The sequence below is a fragment of the Pempheris klunzingeri genome, chromosome 18 (genome assembly GCF_042242105.1).
Source record: "Pempheris klunzingeri isolate RE-2024b chromosome 18, fPemKlu1.hap1, whole genome shotgun sequence".
In the NCBI taxonomy this organism is placed as follows: Eukaryota; Metazoa; Chordata; class Actinopteri; order Acropomatiformes; family Pempheridae; genus Pempheris; species Pempheris klunzingeri.
The window spans coordinates 6,822,584-6,848,267 of NC_092029.1; the positions used below are offsets into that span (position 1 = coordinate 6,822,584).

The window sequence follows — 25,684 nt, forward strand, 5'->3', positions numbered from 1 at the left end:
AGTTGCTGTAAGCTTTATTTTATTTCATTTTTTTAAAAGAGAGAAGTATTAATTTTCATTATCCCTAAACTATATTTGCTTCATTGTCATGTGCCTAAATACTTACAGGGTACTTGCAAACGATTATGAATAATACAATACCACTATAATACGGTAGGGTATCAACAAAAGATGATAGAATTTGTTTAAAAAAGTGTAACCAAAATCTAATTTAATATCATGAATTCTACAAGTGACCAACTTGCAAGGTTTAAAGTTGTAAGAACAGTGACATATGGTTATTTCTGTAACAAACAAAGCATTAGAACACTGGAAAAAGACATGGTACAATAGCAGAAATCTGGCTTTTAAATAGTTTTAAAAAGACAAGGCATCACACACTGTGTAGACGGATTTCTACACACTGTTTCGGCTTATTAGTAATGAATATGCCACCTATGTGTGATTATCCTGCTGACTTTTGAAATGTCTGAGCCCTGTTCTTTTCTGACTTCTTCCTCGATATAACAGAAGCTGGCACATTTTATATGTATTAGTGTTCAAATTCACTGCACTGTGGTGTGATATGTGCTGAGAGAAATTTATAATTCAACAGTGTCCAATAGCAGTTATTTTTGCTACTTAAATTAATTGTAGGACATTTCATAAGTTATTCCCCTTATATTTTTACTACAATGGCTTTCTCTTCTCACTTTAAGATTATTCATATTTCTCTATTTTTGGTCGTCACTGTAATCTATGATTCCCACGTACCACATGAAACAAGATGTTACTCGGACTACAATTCTTAAGTGTTTCTCAGGCGTAGGATTCGGTACAAGGAGAAGCAATCACTGCCGTGCAGTTTTTCCATTTTGTCCTAATGTGGCTGCATGTGAGCAAAGATATGACAGGAAACAAAGCTCCTATCTTCGTAGTCAATGAGGGATAAAATGTCTCACGATAGACCTCAGTTTCCCTCAATTGTGTGGTCATAGTTCGGTTCATTTCAATATGTGCTTGGTGCAGTGATCATTTTTAGGTGGATTTTTATGTATCTGGTATCAGAGCATATTACCCAGCTTGAATTTTCTTTGAGCAATAAAAATATCCATCAAAATGTTTTTAGGTAATAGAGCACTCCTGTAGGAAACGGACACCTCTTTGTGTGTTATGACAAAATAATCATTGAGCTCACTCTTTTGTATAGAAAAACAGGAACAGATGTCATAATAATAACAGTTTCTCTGATGAAGCACCAGATCCTTCCAAACTGTGAAAAGGTGGTTTTTGTTGCAGTGGCAGTCATGCATCAACAATGCCTATACTAGCAGCGGTGTCTGCAGCAGGCGAGTCAACACACCTAAATCAATTCCTATTGCAAACGTTTGCATGGATCCAGCACCCTGAAACGCGGCCCTGTCCTACCCTCAGCTGCATCTTCAGACCTTGACATTCATTGAAAATATGGATGTGACAGTCACTTGAGGCTGCATCCAGGCAGAGGAGGTGTTGCTTTCAAAAGAAATGCATTTGTAAATGTGATCCAGAAGTAGAAAATGGCCCCTCTAAAATGACAAACCAAAACTGTTTCATGGTCATTTAATTGTGCTGAAGCAGCTTGTTTTGTCATTAAAAAAAAAAGTGACATAAGGGAGAAGTTAAGACTAAATCTGCAATTCACTTATCAAGAATATAGGTTCAAGGACTGCGCGACTAGTTGTGATGAAGAGTTGGAACGTCTACATTTACTTAAGCCACAGTAACTGGACTTGATTTAGTCTCAGTTTATTTTTTGTAGTCAAAGAACATAGTCGTTTTTAGGATATAACCAGCAAGGTCACTCTGAGTGCATGTCCATTGAAAACCTTCACAGATGCTACATGAAACACTATGTCATCATGGATGCTTAGTTCTACCAGCCTGTGACACTGTTAAAAGACTCAGTAAAACCCAACATTGCCCTCTGCACATATTAACTCCTCTCTATCAGTCTCAGCTTCAAATACAACATAACAGATCAAAACCCAACCCCAGCGCCCACTGGTCCAGATGTTGTAGATTAATATGCAAGCACAGTGTTTGCTGCTTAAAGAAAGACAGAGAGCAACGATGAGAGAGCGTGTCTTCACTACAAGGGTAAGTGTGGCTGGAGGGTGAATATAATGACAGGGGTATTCTCTGCAGACTCTCAGCCAGCAGCAGCAGAGAGAGGGAGAGCGAGGAGCAAAGTGAGAGGGAGACTCTTTACTTTCACACCAACTGATGTGAGCTGCCGTCATCAAGTCAATATTTACTCTTCCTTAACAAAAAATTGGCAGCATTAGCTTAGCTGATTCAGTAGCAGGCTGCCGGAGCATCCTGGTTTGTGTGAAAGAGGCTTCGCAGAGTAAAAACAACACCTCAGTGATGATAATTGTAGCTCTGCTGAACACGTGGCTCTAAAAATACATTTGAACTGAACAGGAGAGCTATTAACCACCCCTACGCTCTTTGATTCTTCCCTCCTTCCTTTTAAATGCACACACGATTACAGTGTGCACATTCACTTTCCCCATGGCTCATTCCACTTTGGGGATACATGTGAACGCAATTTGCACTTCCAATTAAACTGTCGACCTTCGCTCCAGAATGCAAAACTTGATTTTGTACCATCCTCTCCTGGATTGCTATTATTACCCAGCCAGCCCAATAATAGGAGAGAATAGGGCTTTGCAATACTGACGAGGATCATTGAAGTCAGCAAAATAATTTGTACATTTATCATTATTTGACGGGTGAAATTAATAAACCTTTAGAAACACTTTCCTGTTGATTGATTGTTTATTTTCTACATATGTATTGATTTATTGATTGTGTGGCATAAAGAGAACAAACCAAATCAAACCTTCCAGAGATACCACCTCTAATGTAGAGCATGTCGTGGTTTGAGGGTTTCTTCAACAAAGGCTTCGTTTTGCAGAGGAAAAAGAGAAACTCTGTGCTGGTTGTGTGATGAGAAGCCTGTTTTCAGATACAAATACAAGCATTTTCCCCAGAAACACAAAACCAGTAAGCTACAAATGCAAAGAGGTCTCAAATAACCTCTCTAGCCGTGACAGTGACAGTGCAGTCTGCGTTTCAGACTGGACGCAACTAATTCACATTAAGAGATCAGTTTGAAAGAAGAAGATGAGCCACTGAAAACCTAGCAGAATACATCAGGCTAGGGTTAGCCTTAAGCAAGCTGCCGAGCCTCTAACACAGCTCCAAACACATGACTAGCTAGCCAGATCAGATGACTAGATAAACAGCAGGAATGTTGCTTCTTCCTCTTTTTACAGCACTGCTCTTGTCTGTCTGGGAAAAAGAGGAAGAGATGTTTTGTGTGTATGAGAGTGTGTGTGTGTGCGCGTGTGCGTGAGTGTGTGTGTGTGTGTGCGGCATGTGCCAGAAGAGCATCTTTAATCAGCCCACTACTGTACGAGATAACAAGTCCAAGCAATTATGTAACATTTAGCAGCTGAGCTTATCACTTATCCTGCTCAGCTAAGTTGAAATGCAGAATACAGAGCACAGCATAATTGTCTCTATTTTATTATTGACTTGCATAATCTAATGGCTGCAAGGGAACGCCTGGTTTTAGGCAGATATCCCTGAGTAGAACAGCATGAAGTATTTAATACGGGCCTAATTTATGTCTTTATTTGTTTTATGTATTGAAAGACAAAGTGGATTTAGGACTTTAGGACTGGGGGAAACAAACAACTTTTAGGCTGAGTATAAACACGCAGTGTTACAGACAAACAGTTTCCTCAAATGGATTTCCCGACCAATGCCAGATATTTGTCAAAGGCCCCTTTGCCATTTTTCATCAGGCACTTCTTGCATGTCATTTAAACAAACCTCGGGGCTTAGCACATGAATCCATTAGATGGCTATCATAACAATCTGTGGAAGTAATGTAAAGTTTAGAAAAGTGTCACAATCAAAGCACATCATAAGAGGAGTGCTGTAAATCTTACTTAGGCAACTGCTGGGAACCATTTTTTTTTCCCTGAATGACACGATTATAGCACGTGAGGAAGAACAGAATTACATATACTGCGTATATCGCATATCATATATACAATTTTTCCAAACAGCACTACAACTTGCATCGTTTCGGAGCCCCATTACTGACTCAGGTCTCGTAGAAAGCAGTGAAGTTAAGGAACAGAAAACATCAGCTGCAAATGGAGCCACAAAGAGGTGGTACATCAATTCATAACAAAGTTTATCTTACTTGGCTCAGTTGAAATTGACTCAATCATTTTATTTATGCAGCCCCCTGCTAATAAATATCAATTATACAAGTAACCAGAGTATGAATCAACAACAAGAGAAAAGACTGATTTCATTGTAGTACAACACACTGAAAGAGATTGCTGTATTTATTTCCACTCAAGTCCTTGAACTCCTTCCAGACGTGCACACCATTATGTAAACTACTTGCAATTTTATATGTCAGTTTCAGGTTTGAATAAGCTCACTTCACTTTTCTGCAAAAGTGACGGTGGTTTTACAAGGTCAACCCTCAGCAAAAATTATTCTTTTTTTTCTCAGAAGACTTGGAGGGCCATAATAATCGTCGGACCTTGGGTCACACTCTAAAATTTAAACTGTCCTCAGTGCAGCCTGCTTAGAAGAATATTCAATAAAAGTTTTACCTTGCTGAAGAGTTGGTGGTGTCAACAGTCAGCTGCGGCTCAAGATCTAACAGCTGTGATAGATATTATTTTGTAGATGCATCTTGTAGATCGCACTTCCTGTGGTTTCAAGACAATAACGGCCATCCTGTATTTCATCAGTTAAACACTTTGGAGGTTAAGCTGCAGCACTAGGAAATGCTTGGTTTGCATTACTGACTCTGTACGGCTCTGATATGGTGTTAGAAGAGTGTAGAGTAAACAGTGAGGGTGATGTAGATGAAATGGATAACATGCGTGCCTAGTTTCTTGTGTACTCCTCGTACATGGGTAGGCAATTTGAATCTAGCACGGAAATGGAAGACTCTGCCAGTAACAATGACAACTAATATACTGTATAGAGAGCTAACAACAGAATGTACATACAATGAACGGCTATTGCTGAAAAAAATGCAAATTGTAAATGTAAATTGTAGCAAAAACTGGGTGTGAATTCATGAAAACTAGTCTGTGAGCAAAGGTATTTGAGAGAACAGAGAACATTTTTGTTTCTTTCTCTGTGTCATTATTTTCTCACCGCTGTTCTCTAGCAGGGGCCACGCTCCCTCTCAGACGCCAAATACTGTGTATGAATTACAGCTCTATCCTTAATAATCATGTCATGTTTGAGTAAAGTCATATTGGAATATTTATGTAACAACTTAGGACTTAAGTTTAAAAGCTAAAATGGCATTACTTCAACAGATTATATTTACCTGTTACATGTCTGAAAAGGGCAGCTTTCTGCAGAGCTCTGTCTCCTCCGCAGAGGCCTCATCTATACAGTGTTCCCTGTCCCAGCAGCACAAATTTTGCTGTATCATAGCTGTCAGTATTAGCTGAGGTTGAATGGTTTTCTATCATTGGCATAAAAGAACATGTCCCTGTGACAGAGGCCCTGGATCCTGGACTCTGTCGCTGCTAATGTGATCCACTAATTAGCCAGCACATTGGTTGAAGGGGAGAAGTGCTCTCCCAGAGTGTGTGTGTGTGTGTGTGTGTGTGTGTACAGAGAGCCGGATCTAATTTTGTCCTTGTTAAAGACGGTCGTCCATCACTCTCCAAGGCGAAAGGAGTGATGTTCTCTCTTGTGCTCTCTCTCTCTCTGACTCACTAAGTAGAAAAACTCCCTCTCACCTTTTCTCTCAGCCTGGATTTTACTCTCTCTGCGGCCCTCAGGGAGCTGCCTCCCGACTGCATCACAGAGAGAAGAAAAAATTGAAAAGTCAAAGTGTATGTGAGATGTTTCGGTGCGTGTGCATCTCTCTTTTTGTCTGACTGCCTTTCTCTCCTCCTACATCACTCTCTGCCTCTCTCAGGACGCCTCTCCTTTTGTCTTTACCTCCCATTTCAATTTCACCCACGTACTACTGAGGAGACAGTAAGTAAGAGAGTTGTTTCAAGTCATTCATTCAATTCAAGCCAGTGCTTGTTTTTTGGTTGGTATGCCATTTATCATGTATTTTTACATGAAAACAAGAAATCATGTATTGTATTGGAGCCATATGTGTTTTAATGCAATTAGACGTGGTCACCGGGCACATTTCACATAATAAATAGTATACAGAAAATGCAATTATCATCATAATGTTTTAAAAAATACCAACTACAAAAGCTCAAGTAAAACCTCTCCAAGTGTTTCATAATTTTAAAACCTTTCATAGATGTTAGGAGTTCACTGATAATAGAGCCAGCTGCAGATTATGCAATGCGTCCATAAGTAGTGGACCGCAGTTTATTTATTGTTTTTCTCCCATTTTTTGGTAGGTTTAGAAACCAAGCCGATGACCCTTATCCCAACAGAGCAAACAACAAACAATATATAATGTGTTGGTGAGCTTTTGAGGTACCAGTAGGAGATGATCTTGGACAAAGCTAGTTATGTAGCCCTTTCATGTCTTTCTTTTATTGCTGAGTTACGCTAACTGGCTGCTAGCTTCGTATTCACCATACAGACATGAAAGTGGTGTCAATCTTCTCATCTAACTCTGAAGTCATACAACAGTGGTAATGATAGGCATTCAGTTTTGTTCATGCAGTTCAATCATTCTTTAGTGTTCTTATTTGCCTAGATTTCTATCTGACAGAGTCACGCTTTAAAAAATGAAGATGCAGCGTTACAGTGAAAAAACCTCCCTATTTTTAGGTCTCACTGCTTCAGTCTTTTCCAATCTGGTGACCCTGCTTAAACCCCCCTCAGAAACCGCACCATCCTATGGGACACAGCTGCATGATAAACAGAGGGTGGGATTTTCTCAGAGTGCTCCTTCAATCAGAGAATTATTGTTGTTTGATGTCTCCTTCGCAGTGACTCCCCAAAGGGCATTATAAAAGAGGAAGATGGCTGACATCAGGGATAACATGTTCCTGAGAGTTATCCTCTCAGTGCTCTGACAGGTGCTGTTCATGGCAGCGAAGAAGCCAACAGCGAGTCCCACAGAGAGCTGCATGTCAGGCTACAGGTTGGGTTGATTTCCTGAGGCGGGGACATATGCTTTTAGCTCTTGATCCACTCAGTCATTCCTTCCTCCATCTAAACTAGCTTATAAGGGACATTTTGGTGGCCACCACCCTTCCAGTTATTATGTTTTCATGCGCTATATAAAAATAAAAAGCTACAGTATATACATGTTTATTTTAAATGACACTATTCTAGGCATTATAAGTAATGTCACTGTTTTACAACCATATTTTCCTTGTATGTGTGTGTAAACATGTATGTGCACATATGTTATTTTTAGATTAGGCTATCCCAGGTAACATGGATAATGTCACTTCCCCTGCCATATCCCATCTAGTGATACCTGCGGGAGCTTGTGTGGTTGGCTGTGTTAACAGTGCTGTCCTTTTAATCAGCACCCCTGTGTGGTTCCCCTGTAGAGCTGTCACTGGTTGAGTGATGATGGTTACGCCATTTAAATCCTCTGGCAGGCAGGGGTGAGATTACCTGCCTCTTACCTGTTGCCCTAATCAAAGGAATTATTACAGCGCTGCTGGATGTTACTTGGAATAGCATTCTCTAAAAATACACACACACAGCCAGGAAGGGTAGAGGGAGAGAGCCTATCAGGTAGCAAAGTACATCCACCCTTTGTTTGATATTGTGTAGCCATCGTTGGACTATACTGGCAGTGGTGCTGGGAGTTTCCATGGTAGCACTTCTGCACTTTAGTTTGCTAGTGCAGCTCTTCTGTACTGACAGAAGACAAGACTTACTAATAGAAATCTATGAATAGATCGAAAATTATAGTGTAGCATAGCTTATACCTACATTTTAACTCAGCAGCATCTCAAGAACCAACAGTGGTCTCAGTTTTGAAAACTGTTGCGTAATATTCTGTTACTAGAGTAGTTCGGTCTTGTTTCAATGACATTGTACTTGAAATAAAACTATTAATGCTGACAATGTGTGGAAGGTCACTACTGTCTTTTACCTGTCTTCAAAAAGCTTCAGTTTAAGCCACCACCAGGATTTTAACTACAAAAAGTAATTTGGAAATTTCTAATTTGTGCTATTGTGGAAGAATTGATTTATGACTTTCACTGTTGACTTGTAAGGGATTTTGTGGCCAGACCCTTGCTACTTTACAGAGCGTTTGATAGAACTTAATGAATCTTCATTTTTAGCTGTCCCACTGTCCAGGCTAAAGACCCAGAGGTGTCTTTGCTGTAAGGCCCTCAGGCTGTGATCTGCCTGAGGGGACCCAGCCTGCAGAATCAGTGTGATTAGCTTTTTCACTCACGCCTCTTCCAGAAAACGTACCTCTATGTTAGCCAAGCTGTTTTGTCTTATTTTTGAACCACGTGTTTAAAATCCTTGCATTTGAATTTTTGGTTTGTTATCTTTTTAGTTTGTTTTGTACCATATCTGTCTGTCATCTATATACTGCAGCTGTCTATCGGTCTTTCTCACTCGATTCAACTGTAGACAGTAGAACATAAATATCTCTGCATCTGTGACATGGCTTGCCTTTTTTGGTGCAGAACATACCCGCTGATCCTCTCCCCTGGCTGAAGAGGCCTGTGAACGGCTCTTGGCCAGCGAGGCCACTTGACATGTAGAATATCTGATCCACATAAGCTGCCACTGTGGGAGAGGCCCATCCACATGAAGAGGAGAGAGAGAGCGAGAGAGAGAGAGACAGTGAGAGCGAGTGATACATGGATGATAGATAGATAGATAGATAGATAGATAGATTTAGTGGATCAATGCTAGATTTTCTGTCCAAGATATATTGACTTTCTGATTTCTAATTGATTCCTTCATGAAGCAAATAATTCTCTGTGAGACTCAACAATATATTACATTTCAAAACAAACCCTTTGGTCATTTTAAATGTGGTTGTATGTGGCTAAATGCCGTCATATTCTTTGTCCATGCCTTATTTGGTGGCTGAAAGGCACCAGGTTTGCTCGTTGTGATGATGTTTAACATCATCAAATAGAGCCCGTAACTGCCCATTCAACCAATTGCTCTCTCACACAGGGATGGAAGTGATTCTTACTGTTTATGTTTTTTTTACTTCTAAAGAAATATAATGGCATTTATGGAACCTGAAAGAGTATACTTTTCTATCAATATTATCAGATTAGGGGTAGAAGTTATTAAAATTGTGCTGACCTTAATCTAAATAAGATCAAGCTGTTTATGTGTGTTACATATAAAGCTGTTTAATTATTTTGCTAGTATGCGTAGCCTGATTATTAATAAAGAGCATCTCCTCTGTATTACGATAGTGTCAGATTTTCCTTTCAGCACGCATAACGTGGTAAAACAACAGTGCTTTAATACCCTGTCTTTTGAGGGTACATGAAATTCAGATAGTTGAGCCTCGCTACAGATGGTCCCCCTGTGAAAGACAAGTCCTTCAGGAAATGGCTATACAGGTAGTAATAGGCATAGAGCCTGTGTACACTACCAAACAATGGAAATGTCAGCATGTCGTGTCTCCACGATAACAGTCTTAGCATGCATAAATGAGCAGTTGCAAAATGCATTGAAGACTGTGGTTAATCCTGTGTATACTTGTCTGAAATGCCCTTAAAGACAACTGAGGACCCAACATAAAATTGAAATTATACTGAAATGATTGTTCAGGTTGACAGTCAGTCATCTTCAAACTGTATTTAAAAGATGTGCAGTATGATAAGCCTTCTGCAAAGCGGAACAAAGGAGTCAGTCACAGGATACATTTTTTTACTGAGCTTACAAAAATCAACATTAATAAGCTAGGATAATCCAGATGTAAATATGATCTGCAGAACGGCAGCCTTCCCTCACTTAGTTGTTGGAATCTATCCTGTCCTGTCTACGCTTATCTGGCAAAGTTTATCTTGCAAAGTGATTGTATAAAGAAACCATTACCGCCACTAGTTCCTGTCCTGCGCTGGGAAAGCAAGATGGAGCTGTGATGATGAGGTGAGGGGAGACACAAGCTGAATCACAGCCGCTGCTAAGTACAGGAAATGTTGAGGAATTTGTCTTCGCTGTGGACATATTGTAAGGATATAAGATGGCTTGCCAAGTGGGGAGGATTATCCTCCTTTCCATGTATAGTTTTGTTCCTGTTTTGCTCCGTCTCTCTGTCTGTCCCTTTGACCCAATCTGTACCCTTACATTTTAAGATCTTAGTAGACTCTTTCATCCTCAGTGACATACCTACCACTCACAAGGTACAGCAGAGCAGATGCGGAGGTGGTGCCATTTGTTTAATTTGCCAGCTCATTTCCACCTCTCTCTCTGACGAAGGCAGCCTTTCTTAAGGGAAGCATCTTCCTATTAAAAGTTTATTAAGCAGAAGCCAGAGGAATGATTAAAATTCTACACAAGCCAAATAGGATGAGGAGTATGAATGGGGGGTGGGCAGTGATTACACCCCAGTGTGTAGGGACATGCTTGTTTGCGTGTAAGTGTCTCCCCTGAAGGCATCACGAGCATCTGTATTATTATTGTTAATCTACACGATGAAGCTGAATAATGAAGACGGCAGCAGACTGGATCTGAAAATTACACTTTACTAATTTTTCCTCACCTACCCCCTCCCTCTCTCTCTCCCCCCCTTTTATTCTGTGAATCTCTTTTTAGAGTGGTCCAGTGCTGTCCTCCAGTGTTTCCCCTCCCCTCAGTTTTCTGTCCCTCTGTCTGTTACCTGGTAAGTAAACGCCTCCCACATATACAGCACAGAAGCTTTCAGTGTTTTTCTGTTCTTTACATAATCATTGGCTCACTGCCTGGCTTGACCTGTAAATTGCTGTCACCTTTATAAAACCGCATCATTTCTTGGTAATGAACATGGACAGACACACATGCACATGATAGGCTTGTGTTATACATACCTCTGATGAGTATTAATGTGATTAGTATTGTTGGTTTTTTCTACTTTAGGAAATGTCCAACAGACAATACTGTCATATACAGTTAAAAGTTAAAGTTGAATTATATGATATTATAGATTAGCACTGAGATTTTCAACAGTAAGTAAAGTTAATTGGCATTAAAAAAAAAAACAGCATTCTTGGGATAGGGCAAAAGCGTCTCTTCCCCAAGTGATATTTCATGTTCTTACTCTCAGAAATCTGGATAGGTTTGGATGCCTCTTTGAATGGTCAGAGAGCAGCTCGGCACATCAAATTATGGTACTAATAGCCACTTTCAGCTCTCTGTGGCAATCTCACTACATCGCCGAATGGCCTTACAGCAACCCCACACCTGGTCCAAGTCACCTCAGTTCTGTGTAAATTATTATTTGTTTGCTATTTAGAAGAAGGCAAAGTTACAGAGTGTGTCACCTTAGAGGAAATAAACACATGGCACTCTTGAAACTCTTTGTCTATGCTAGACTATAATAGATCTGATCTTGTACAGTTGTGCATTTAGTTTAAACTCAGTTTTAGGTAATGGATACATATGGTAGGTGGAATGCATATGGTAGTTACTGTCACCCACCAAGGCTGGTCTAACAAGGATAAGAAATGATCAAACATTGATGTATTCAAATCTGAAGGGCAATAATCCATTTTGCATTCATGTATAATTACTCTAACAGGGTGTGCCCTTGTGCCAAGGACACCTGTTGACAGCAGACTGTGGGAACTAACTCGCATAGGTTACAGGAAACCATCTTCTGAATTCATGATGGTGCCTTGCAAAATATAGAGAAAGGCACAATTTCTCCATGTCACCTGAGTGCACATCTCAATATTACTAAGACAATTCAGCCAGTGCTTTTTGTACATACCCGGTAAAGCAACCACACAAGCCAGCTCTAATGTATAATTCCCAGCTATCTGTTATCACCAATTATAGGGCTTGTTTACTAGAGTCGAGGGACTTGGTGGATCTGTTTTTATGGCTGGGTGTGTGTGTGTGTGTGTGTGTGTGGCCGGGGCTTTTAATGATGGGGTAGATGGCCTCTGTTTAGATATGTGTGTTCCCTGGTAAGGCCTGGGGGGTGGTTGGCCTTGGTGGGTTAGTGAGTCCTCTGTCCCTATAAATACACACTAGGATCCCATTCAGAAGCTAAAATGTGCCTGTTTGTGTGTGTATGGTTGGTGTGTGTGTGTGTCTTTATGACGGTGCTGCAGCCAGGCGAGCTAGAGGCTATTACTGGCCAGCAGGGTTGCCATGGAAACCAGTGGTGTCAGAGAGGAGCAACATCTGTGGGGTGTTTGTCAAGACTGCTTTTCCTCTTTCCTTCTTTTGTCCTCTTACGTTCTCTGTCAGTCTAGTGGTCAAAAAACTTGCTGAGTGGGAAGGACTAATGCTGGCTAAAGTTATTAAGCCTGATGAAAAATCTGATGAAGTCTCTCGTCATTGGTGCTTTCAAACATTGGTAAACATGGTACTTGAATGTTGAAAAGATTTAAAAGCTGTAATTTCTTTGGCGACAGCTCAGCTGCCTATGCTCAATCATGCTCACAGTAGGCCTGCAGGTTGTGTCAGTCAGCAGGGACTCAGGGACTCTTTTCACTGGGTTTACGCCAGTGGAAAGCACACATTCTGGGGAAGCATTTAACCCCTGCCCCCTTGCTGGTCCCTCTCTCCACAGCTCCCCTCTCTATATGGACATGTTCTATTTCCACAGCTCCTTTCTCTTGGCTGCCTTATCGGCAGCTCAGCTGGGCACAAATTCTCTTTTAATAGGTACTTATTTGGGCAGTGGGAGAAATCCCATATTTCTGAGCAGACCTTACTCCCTCCCTCTGTCCTCTTCCTGCCCAGTTTTCCTTGTCTCAAACTTCTATTTATTACTAATTTTTTGCTTCTCTCTTGCCGGGTTATCCCTCATCCCCTGTGTCCCCCTCTGAGATGGACAGTGAGGAGAATGGGTGGGAGGCTGCATCTTTCACTATTTTAATGTGACAATGCTCTTTCAAAATGGAGTATGTATTATTGAGCATCCACGAATTTCAAACATTTCAAACCCTCAGGTTATACGGTCTCGGGTACTCTATGGTGCCATTTTTCAGTAGCCAGCACAAACGGTGAACTCTAAGTGAATTGAGTTTATCTGAGGGAAATCGAATCCTTTTTTAATGAAATTCAGAGACTTCTCAGACTTGGAAGACGTAGGTCCACCAGAATAAGTTGTGTGTGTGCATGTGTATCCTCACTATTTTTGACCATGTTTGGGCAAACCTGGCCCCAAAGAGCCCTCAGCAGGGTATGTGTAGCAGGGCAAACCGAACCTTTGACCTCCTAATCTGGTCTAAATGAGACTGTCACACACACAGCACAGCGTGGCACAGTGCTGTGCAGAATCTGTGATGTAACATAATAATTTTGGGATAATTTGATATTTTCACTCTGCAGGCATCCCTCTGCAAAGGCCAGTTATCTAACTTCAATGCCCAAATTAACAGACTTTTCCAGGTTGCCCTGCACCTACCTTCATCACCTCCAAGTGAAACATCAATCCATTTATGCCAAGATTAGACTAAGCCTTGAGTTGCATTCTGGCTGTGTCCTCACATGCCTCTGAGAAAATTAAAACATGGATGTCAAATAGCCAAAAGTGCTTCTTTAGTATTTACTGATTCTGTTAAAGGCCAACACAGCAGGAAATTGATGCAGTGCAAATATAAAGTACTCTGTATTAAATAGTAAAAAAGAAATCCTAATTTCTGCCAATAACAGAACCACATAAGAGCCTAATGCTTTGACCAAGATTGAAAGTTGAGTCTACTTCAGAAGCGATTGAGATTCATTTTATCAGAACAGAAATTCTGCTGCCGTTTACACAGGCTGCTCACAGGGGTCACATTCACATCTGTCCTCTGTGCTATTTCTTTTAATTTTTCCTACCCATGGTATGTCCACACACTGTTTAAAATCAACCTCATAGACTTTTAAGTCTTTCTAATACCAGTGTTCCGGTGTGATGTTTCTATTATTAACCAGACACGGATACCATCTCCCTACCATCATCTCATGAAAAATGGTCTTTTCCATATTCCATTTAGTGGCTTCAGTTGCGCATATTCATCACTGTTCAAAGACTGAGTACTTCCAGCTGTATTTTGGACTAATTTTCCCCATACAAATCTTAAAACATGACTGTAATAAGGATTCCCCAAGTCATGTAAAAATTGTTTCTGCATTGCTGATACAGTTTTTTTATCCATCTAAAGTTTTAGTCTGATATGGTTATGCCCTCTTGTAAGTGCCAATTAACTTCAAAAGCCTTGTGCACCTGTTATATTTAAAAATGAAAGTGGTTGTGATACAGATACGCTGTCTGTTTATGGATGGCTGGAGAGGTTTCGTCCAGAGAGCTGTGTCCCAGTCACAGGGTTGGGTTAAGTGTGCTAATGCGTCAGCCTGGCCCCCGTACAGTCCCTCATTACATTCAGGGAACTCCCTGACTAAGTGCCTTTTTAAACAGACACACAAGCACATGCTTTTGCTCACACTCAGTCAAACATGCTGCGCTCTAAATACCTCTGATTAAGATTGCCGATAACCCAGGGACAGCCCTCACCCCTCTCTCACCTCCTTCCTTCAGTGAGGGTAGTCATAGGCCCTTTGGTTAGCAGACTCTATCTGAGAAACACATGCACACGCACACGCACACACACTCACACTCTAATATCCACCATTTGGCAAAGGCTTTAGGCCATCATTTATTAGGTGGATGCTTCGTCCATTAGGCCATGTGTTAAATTCTTTGTGTAACTCAATTTGGCAGGGGTGGATGTGGATGCCTAAATATAGAATTCTTTGAGTATGTGTGTGTGTTTGTGTCCCAGTATGGTTCTGTGTTTTATGAACTAATTTACATGTTCATCTGCTGTTCATTGGGAGTGAACCGTGGAAACTGACCTGACAAGAGGTCTTGTGTTTGAAAATGAGCGAGATCCTACTTCTGAATTTGAATGCGAGAATGTCATATTTCATATCGATGCCTGTGCACATGTTATGCATGACATTTGTAATGTGTGGAATTTAAGTGCACATATGTTCTGCTCGTGCACGGGCACGGTAGTCAGTGTGTGAGAGTTTCCATCCCAGGCTCAAGTTAATTATGTAACCCGCGACCGAGGAGCGCAAGTGAGCAGGGTGATCCTCAACTATAAAAGGCAAAGAAGAGGGTAGAAGAGGGTCATTTGGCATGGAAAAAGACATTCTTCCCTTCAACAGCATGATACTTCCTCATCCACAATCCTGCAGAAACAAATGATGATCACAGTTTTTAGTACATACCAGCCAAGAAAAGCATATATCAGCCAAGTGACATTAGAGTTTTGTTTTTAATCTCTATTAACTATCATTTGTTTTATATCTCTTTCATCCACAATTCTCCTCAGAGGGAACAATTTTCCATTAATGTGTGATCTTGCTCATAGTGTGAGACTTTTCCACTTTTCCAAGTAAAACTCTAAAGACTAGACAGTGGAATTTTTTTCAAGCTTAGTTTCCTTGACAATGGCAGATAATTACACGCACTGAATAGGGTTACAGAATTTTTAATTGGAGAAAATTGGTTTATCATCATTAAAATTGACATTTTTCTCAATTAGTGTGTATGACTGGTGAAACTACCATAATTGATGTCGCACATTTTGTAGTGTAGGAAAAATAATATGAAGAGTGGCTCTGAGCTGTAAACCATTATAGTTATGTGGACACTGAACACTCCTTACCTGCAATTATCCCATAAATCGTGACAGGGTGTTGACTGTATGTGATTTACAGTATTCACTTGTTTTCTCTCAGCTTGACACATTCGCTTCTGGGAGCTGTGACATAAACTAACACAATCTAGTCGTGTTAGCCAATTGCCAGCTCCATTTATGATGAGTTATGGGACAAAAACAAACTCTTCGGACACCAGACCTCCTCATTGAGAAGATGCCTCTCTGAGGTTAATCCACAATAAACATTGACAGAGACATATCCGGCCACATGCATATACACACACACACACACACAGGCGCACACACAAAGTCACGCACTGCTGGAGGGGCCATAGAAACCTCAGTTGACACTCAGCTGTCAGTGAGCAGAGTGGAGCCCAAATGTGGATCAATTAAAATGAGCGAAAGGGGAATTTCAGTAGTGATTAGTGGTCGGTCTCACCGTTCAGCTTTTCCGCTCACTCCTCTTCTCACTCCGTCCCACAGCTCTCCTCACTCAGAGTTCAGAAATTGCTCCCTGCATGCCAGGTTTTGTGTGGTAACGAGTAGCCCACAAATCGGCATGCCTCATTTGGCTTCAGTAGGGTTGAATTGAGGACGTGTGAAAGCCAGTGAAATCAGAGATCTTACATAGGCTCACACACACACAGGATCTCCATCCTTGTTAAGGTAAGTACATGTTTACTTAGCAATTACTGTCCATTGTTAGAGTACCTTGCTGTTTAATGGTTAAATGTAGAAACAGACGCAGGCGATAGGAACATTGATTTCACTGCCATATGCGCTGTTTGCTCAGAGAACAGAGGTCTTCTCTGTGTTATAAAAACACTGTATTCTTTGCTAAGGGCTCTCATTGAATTAAAGACTACTTAAATACAGTGTAAACAGTAGCAATTTTATGGTATTGCTCTGTGTCTCACGGCATGGGCAGCAAAGCATTGGCAAACATGAACCCTTCTGCTAACTGGATTCTATCTGATGGGGCAGAGTTTAATCTAATTCATGGTAATGCAATTGAACAAAACTGCCACATCCTGAATGTTGTAGTCTGTCTGCGATCTTGAATCAATGTCACTTCAGAAGGGCAACCTGTTGAGGTTTGCTTCCAGGATATTGTGCATGTGTGTGACCTTTTTTTTCCTGTATATCCTGGTTGGTGGTTGTCTTACCGGAAGTCACAACTCTGTGTGTGTGTGTGTGTGTGTGTGTGTGTTTGTTTGTGTGTGTTTTCTCTGAATACTGTAAACATGCCTCATGAACACCTGTTCAATGTAGTGCAATCCAAAAGCTCAGATAAATCCTACTGCTGTGAAGCTTTTGTTAAATTCGTACTTAAACCTGTCATAAATGTGTTGATTTGATAAAAACTGTACATTTTGAGATGATAGCTTGTGGCAATATTGTGTTGGATTGCAATATATTATAAGTTCCAGTTATTTTTTTTCTTGTCTTATGTGTAGATGAGCAACTGGGTTTCAGAATGACAGGAACTCTTTGCTGTTATGTAGTTGGTTACAACAAGACCACAAACTATGTCCTGTTTTAGCTAAATGGACTGTTTGTAGAGGTGGGGTGTTTCTTTGTCTAACATCTCACTGACAGTCACATACACACCAACATGGCTGCTGAAGAGTCGCCTGAAAATGAGCTTTCAGTGTACTGCCTGCAGGTGTGTGTACTGTATGCACACTCTCTAGGGGCTCTCTTCTCGGCAGGGACTAGTAGCACAGACATGCAAGCTCAGTGGCAATACGATGCGTTGGTACTTTTCCAACTTTTAAATGAGCGGACAAACGACAAATGGCAAATATGATGAAGTGTAAAATAACCACACAGACATCTGTGTTTTTGCATACATCACACTGCTCAGGTATAAGGTATATATTCACTCCCTTCATTCTCCACACCTCAGTCTGTCTCCCTCTTTCGGGAGTAGGGAGTAGTTTAAGACGTCCTAGTTTTTTTTTCCCAAATTCTCTGCCAAAGTGCTGTTTAATTTTTAATCCTTAAAATGCAATTATAATTGCAATATGATGTGATGCTGCAGAATTATTAATGTAGTTGTTTCATTGCAGTTTGACAGTAAAGAGTCATTAAGCAAGTAATATTTTAGAAGAAACATTCATTGTAGTTTGGCACAAAGAGATTTATGGGAAGTGCCAGCTGACACAGTTATGAATATCTTAAACATCTTAAGCAGTTGGTTCATTCAGTTTTGGTTCCATTAGAATTATTATTACATGTAAACTTAAATGATCCCATAAACTTAAATATACAAGTAACTGACACTAAATGCATCCAGCAAAATGAAACATACAAATTTTATTTTACAGTATACTTTTACTGAAGCCCACAACAGTCTGCAGAGTTCTATGTGGATTATTGTGTTTGAAAATTAAAATGTGGCTTAAACCAGGAACAAATGGTTTGCCAACACGTACAATTCCAAACTTAAATGAGTCTTCTTTGCCTGCAGATTTGCTACTTGTGTGCAGTATTTTGTACATACAAATGCAGTTTGTTGTAGACCTATCAAATGCCACAGAAGTATGGTTAGAATAAGTAGCCCCATTGGGAGTTGACCTTTAACCCGTGCAGTTTTGTTTTTTTTCTCTGTGCATTGAAGTAAACAACCTTGTTGTGTTGACTGACAAGGGTGCTAGAGAGAAGCAATGTGTGGGAAATGATCAGTGTCATCTGTTTAGAGCTGAGTGTGATCTCCAGAGGAATATGATGACTAAAACACCACATAGTCAGTGCATGACTAGTCATCAATGCATCAAAATTCTGAATTCTTTTCTTTATGTAATTTAAAAGTTGTGCCTGCTTCTTTAGAGAAGAAGAGGATGTGTTAACTATCATAGAAGGTCACAGCGACTAAACAAACACATGAAGGTTCACATCCTGGCCCTTTTAACAGTTCTGATGGGCATGAGAAAAATTGTCCTCAGTGGCAGTGGATTTGTTTTGGGTAGCAGAGAGTCTGTAGGTGAGATGGAAGATGTGTCTGTCCTAAGATGGCTTCAGTCTCAAGGGCTGCTCTGAACCAAAGAGTGGGAGAGGAAGACCGGTGGTATTATTGTAGGAGGGGCACATTAAGAAACTGTCTAGGGGGGCCACACAGGAAACGTTATGTCTTTATCCGTTCATGCCTTTTAGCAGACATGCATACAGGGACGAAGTGTGTAATGAAAATGTTTTTAGTGCTTTCAGTTGCATCTCTGTGTTGCAATACTTCGATAACGGTAGCACTTCTGTCTAGACTTGGTCAGCATATTTGGAGCCTTGTGTATGTACAAATAGTGGATCAGTGTGTTACATGCCTTCACTTCTACACTCTTGTTGCCGCAAGACAAGTCAAATACCCTAGACAAACACATAACAGGACATGAGGACACTTTGTCGTATGTACAGTTAAGATTAGCGACCCGGATGCAGCCTTGAAACAATAATGTGCTAATGTGTACATGTGCCATGAAACAAACTTGCACCATGCTGCTGTCATGCCAGACATTAGTGTTGCATCATGTTTGACTTGCACACATATACTTAGTTGGTCCTTTTTGTTTTTTCTCTAAAACTAACCCAGCAGTGTGGGTGTTGTAGTAGTACAGTGTGACAACACTGAAAAGTGTGACGCAACATTTTTTATGTAAGCAGAGTATGTAGACAGATTATTGATTGTCTATATTGTGTTCCATTAGAACAATAACAACAGTATTAGAAAGTAAGTAAGGTAAGTTCAGTATAAGGGCATATTTATACAGCTCAGACCATTTGATTAATTTCTAAAACCGTAGACAACAATAAAGGCAACACTTCAATCAAGTGTTAAACTTGTCTTCCTCAATTCAGTTTTAATGCCAAAAACAGAATTACTGATTATCTGACAAACATAACGACCACTTGTTAATGAATGCACGCCACCAGTCCAAAGAGGCCTGCCAGAGAAATGTGTTGTCAGTGTATCACTAATGTAGAAATTACACAGACAAATAATCATGGATGTATTTCAGGCCTATTGCCAACACAGTTTTTGTGTAAGCCAACACTGTGTATTTGAAAGATTATTGATACTGCAATAGATTGAAAGGAAACATCGTGGCAAATGTGCTGCGATATGATGCACATTTGATTGAAATATAGAACAATATTACTTTATAGTTGTTAAGTATTTTATGTAGACATATTTGGTCCAGACAAATAGGAAAAACTTTAGCAAGGAGATGGGTTTTTTATGTAATGCAATTTAAAGGTGAAATTGAATTTACAATGAATGTTGCATGGAGTCATCAGATCACAGCCAAGGGTGGCAATCTCTATAATCGTGCACACAAAATCACTTCATTTTGTAATCACATTCACTTGTATTTAACTAATGGTACAACAATGTGGAAATGTGAACGGCACCGGAAAAACTGCAGATCACAATAACAGTAGCAATATGGCCACACACACACACAATTATGATAACAGAGATGCTTGTTTTACACCAGTGCATGCTGGGAAGCCATCAGACATGCCTAGTCCCAGTGCATTACCTCCCCGTACCTTGTTACACACATTTACACAGCTGTTTTATGGTGCTAGTTGGATCTTTTCTCAGAATGTACACACTTGGTCTTCACTGACATCTGAGGTGGGACATCTAACTACTTTATGTTCTGTTAAGTCACACAGATCCACCTACATGGAAGCTGAAAAGACGTCTAATGACCCAGACTAACTGAAAATGTGCACGTGCACACAGTCCAAACCTGTGTCCTTCCTTCTAATCCACACATCCTCTTCATTGCTGAAGTAGGTTTGCAATCTAATAGCAATTAGAGACGATACCGCTCACCTGGCTTCACCTGCTGATTAATGTCATGGAAACGGAGAGTGGGTGCAGCATTTGATAAACCAGAAAATGTTGTCACTTAGAGAGGACAAAAGCATTCTTAGTCCCAGGAGTTAATAAAAATGCGGATATCTGAAACCTGAGGTGAAAACAATGATCTGTCATTTTCTCTTAGAATGGTCACATGAATGAATACAAGTAAAGATCGGCACTAAGTGACCTTTATTCTACATTTTTTCTTCTATGTTTGAAAGGGATGCACATGTAATGGACCTTAAGGACATCAAAAACACTCACGGGTATAGTATTGTATTGTGTGGCAAAACAGAATGATGCACATTTGTTTATCTTAAGATGCTCATTAGCAGAGCATTTAAAAATTAATTTTCTCATGCTCGCAGACGAGGCAATCAGTTTTTAGTTTATTCTTTTTGCTCACTAGAGAGGTCCAGGAGATATATGGTTTAATCAAAGTAGGAAGAATCGGTTTGCCAATTCTGTCAAAAGTGGAAAAAAGTAGTTTTTAGTGCGACACTATAAGAGTAGTTTCCTTTGCTTTTGATTGTCTGTGGTTTTCTCCTGTTATTTTGTATTAAATTTTGCCTGTCTTTTTGTTAAGCCGCCAGGTTACATCATTTTAGTCCTGAAAGATAACACAGGCCCAATATACAGTGTATGTATAAAAGCAGAGCTTGGTTCAGCCTAGATTCAGCACTGAGACTGTGACTTTAGGATTTTTTTAGAGTCAGGCCATAAATGGTGAAACAACGAGCACCTGGGTAATCCTTGTCAAAATGCATGATGAAGACCATCTTATTCGTAACATTTATCTTGTGCTCTAACTTGGACCAGCTGCTTCAGATAAAGTCTGACACTGAGCAAAGAAGCTATGTTTTTCCTGCTTCTGAGGCTACAAAGGGAGAAGACAGCAGGAAACTTATGTTTAGCTGGAATTTGAATACTTTATTTTAATACTTTTTATTGGGCACTGATGCTGCAGTTTTTCTCCTTTCAGCGGTTGGATTGGCAAGGTTCATTGGAACGATTTGCATAATGATAACAGACTAGTGACTCTGATAAATATAAATATATATGAAATTCATATTATCTGAAACTTCAGATTGAGATACCATTTGTGCACAAAAAGGTTCTAAACGTATGTGAGGAAAAGGTGCAATGTGTGCAGAGACTGCATGTAATTTATAGTGTTGCACATACAGTACATACTGTAGTGTTCTGGCTATCATCCTAGTCAAGGCCACATTAAAGGTATGAGAAACATCAGTAATGAACATGGTATGCTCTTGATTTATTGTTATATGGTATTATTATAGCTTTTATTGTAACTATATTGTTTGCACTGTATATGGAGGCCCATAAATCTTAATTCAGGTGTCTCTGAATCCAGTACTCTGGTTTGTTTGAAAATGAAACTCCTGTGAACTCCTTTGACTCCAGATTATTTGGAGATTTGGCAGAGATTTTAGGCGATCCTCATTTCTTATAACTGAATATCATTTTAGCAGTGCTATCCAAGGAGTTGGCTCAGATGGGTTAGATGGGGTAATTTTAAATGAGTTCATGATGATGGTAACACTAAAAACATCAGGTGATTATTTGTTCTGTAAGATCAAATGAGGCATGAAAGCATGCCTGACTAAAGAGGACTGTTTTCTCCCTCAGTTTCCTGGGGTTTCACTTGGTTAGACAGAGCTGTAAAATGTGTTATTTTGTGATGTTGGAGCCGTGTAATGCATAATCCACAACAGGTATTAAGTAAAGGAGAGCTTTGGCTATTGTGCCAGCCTTGTCAGATGTTCCTGACTGTGTGTGTTGTTCGCTTGTGTCCATTTGAGCCTGTCCCTAGTCAACCCTTCCACCACTGGCTGACTGATGTAGCTGTAGCCTAATTTTAGTTTATGAGGTGTGGGACCGCTGGGTGTTACCCTAGCTGCCATTTTAGATGAGGAGGCTGGGAGCAGTGGGCCTCACGGGGCTCCTATCTATCGTAATTATCTCATTGTCAGGGGTTGGACAGGGGGCTCGGACCTCACTCGGTTCCTTCAGCTTCCCTCAGCTCCTCACGTGCACACTCACACGTCCAGGAGCTCAGAGGCCCGACGTGGGCGCTGCCATGGCCTTACAGAACCTCAGTGTGCAGCGCTGCTATTGGACAGATTTCATCCCGCTGAGGAAAATGTTATCTAATGCATACTGTTGAGAGTGGCAAGATCTAGGCTAACATCAGACAGGACAGCACAACCCAATTAGTCCAAATTAGACATGCGATTTGTCCTATCTGAATCATTTTAAATCTGATTTTAAGAATATATGTAATTTCTTTCAGATTTGGTTTAGTATCATCCAGACGGGGTGCAGCCTATTTACGCTAGATTTCTCCCTATGAGTTCTGTTATTGGCACCCTGCCTGGCCTCAGTTCTTTATCTCCACAGGAAGTGTGCATCTGTGTTTTCAATCCCCTGACAGGACATGTGTGTGTCTGTTATGGTCCCCTGGTAGGATACCACAGATGGTCGAAGGCTGGGTTTGACGAAGTTGGCTCCTTTTTCGTACATCACTGGGTGTATTGACCTGGCCTGGCTGCTCCATCTCCTGTAGCGCTTTGACGTAGAGCAGACTACTCTTTTGGGTCAGAACCCAAAATATGAGCTGAGCAAACGAAAGGAGCTGTAGATGTCTTTTAATGAACCCGCACATGGGGGTGCGATTACCTCTTATTAGCTGCTGTATACAGTAATTGTGCAGGCTGAATCACTCTGTGTTTTGATGACAGCCCACAGACATCTCGAAAGACTTTCCTCGTCTGCATTTGTCATGCTGTGGGTGGATTGGAACCCACCCAGCTAGTAGTTTTCTGTTGCCTCTGTTGATGTTGTCTCTGATCCGTGTTCCCCACATCAAAAGCAGACATCCCCCGCTGTACTCCCCACCGTGTCCCCCAACCTCTCCAGCCAGCCTCTGTCACACACAGCTGTCCATCTCTCTGTGCCCACTACTGTTCTATTTTATCACTACGCCTCTCATGTCACCCTGGTCTCTCATCTCTCTCTTCCAGCTTTCTGTCTCTCACCTCTCCGTACCTCTTACTTGCTTTGTATTTTTATATATCTATTTTCTGTCTTTGCCCGTTGATTTCCCCATTGCCTTTATTTCTTCCTCTCCTCCCATCTCTCTGTAGCACTTCATCTCCGTTTGTCTTTCCGTCTCTGTATCACCCCCCCTTCTACCTCCCTCTTTGTCATCTCACCCATCAACATCCAGTTCCCCTCTGTTTATCCCCGGGAGGAAAATGGGTGGTTTCTGCATGAAATGTCGGACTTCAATCTCTACACTAACTGCAGGGTGCTTACACACACATACACACACACACACACACACACACACACGCACACACATGCAGACGGACATTTCCACCAATACAACTTGTGGAGAAGACATTGAAATAAATCACACTTAAAGTAGACGTTTGGAACAATGTTAGAGACTAAATTACAGCCATGTCAATTTGGAAAATGTACAATTGTTTTGGTTCGACATGATTTTTATGTATATTAGATAAAGTCCTATCTGTAATTATAACAGTGAAGGAATCTTAGCCCTATAAACTATAACGACTCTTTATCAAAACCAAATCACACCTCAGAGTATTCTCATAATGATTTGATACCGGCTGAGCTCTTAGACTATACATAGCCTGTCACGTTCTCAAGTGTGCTTCTCCCTCTCAGTTTTGCCTGACACATTTGAGGCTGACGTAAGGAGAGCCTATATTTGGGTGGTGCCATCAACAATATTACAGTTTCCTGTCAGGACCCCCTCCCCTCCCTGAGCTGGATATCTTGCGTGATGCTCCACGTGCAGGTGTGTCACATGAACCAAGCCTGACTTGCTTTTTGTGTTTGAAGAGGAGTGCAGCGCACATCCAGACTGTTTCAGGCCAAGTGCGAGATAAAAGTAGCCTTAATGGAAAATTTCACCCTTGGATACTTTTTAACTTTGAGGTTTGCTCAACCAGTGTTGTTCAGTCTCATCCAGGGGTTGTCCTGTTACGATGTAGCGCACCTAGTTATACTCTACATGTTACTGCTCCAGTGTATTCTGACGTAGAGAGGCTACTGGTGGAGATTCTGGTATCTCAGCATCTTTCACAGTGAACTCTAGCTATGTAAGAGACTTCCTACTGCATATCACTTTGACAACATTTGTGAGGGATGAAGGGTAAAGCCAAGATAAACATTTAAAACATTTTAAAATATTCCTAGAATGACAAAACTCTGTCCTTTGGCAGTTTCTCGCCAGGGTTTCCATTCCTTCAAATATGAACTCAGGACTGCATCCTAACAGCCAAGCAATGTATGTCCTGTTGGTTAAAAGACTGCAGTGAAATACTGTGAGGCTGAATAAGGTATGAGATTAGAGAGGCTGTGGAAGAGGGCTGTGGTGAGATTCAAAATATGTGTTAAAAGTTCTGCCGTAGGACTGCCAGCAACTGCATAATGAAGTGATTGTGATTAGGAGCCAAGAAAAATTAGGTTTTATGACTGCAGTGATTGATTTGTTTCTACAGAAGAATTTCCATTAATATCTGTGTGCACTAGTCCAAGGCTAGCCTTTTATCTTGTCACTGACTTTGTTTAAAATCACGCTACCTAATATAAAAGCCCACAGAGTTTGTGTGGGGAGTTTAATGTTTTAAGGCCGAAAAGTCACGACTAGAAACAAAATAAGCTGATTTCAGACATGTATGATTAATAATGAGTAATGAGATTTAGAGCTGAAATGTTGGATACAATACGTCTGGTGAAGAAACATCGTATTGAATTTTGTATTTTTGTGTCCAAGTGCATAGTTCTTTTGTGGAAGTACGACTAAATAGTTATGCAATAACATAATGACTGTGCCTATATCTCCTTTAGTAACACTTTGTCACAAGTAAAGACTCCCATTAGTTTAGTGCTGTTGATGCAGACATCAGTTGTTAAACTCTCCACTCTTTCCTTT

General features: G+C 40.6%; 1 protein-coding gene across 1 annotated transcript in view; it reads left to right on the top strand.

Moving 5' to 3' along the window:
• Nucleotides 1-25,684, top strand: part of LOC139217519 (1-phosphatidylinositol 4,5-bisphosphate phosphodiesterase beta-4-like) — a 62,661-nt gene that overhangs the window by 4,545 nt on the left and 32,432 nt on the right. The window contains exon 3 of the mRNA XM_070848844.1: nucleotides 10,771-10,837. The gene's annotated coding sequence lies outside the window, so the exon portion shown is untranslated. The remainder of the gene's footprint in view (nucleotides 1-10,770; nucleotides 10,838-25,684) is intronic.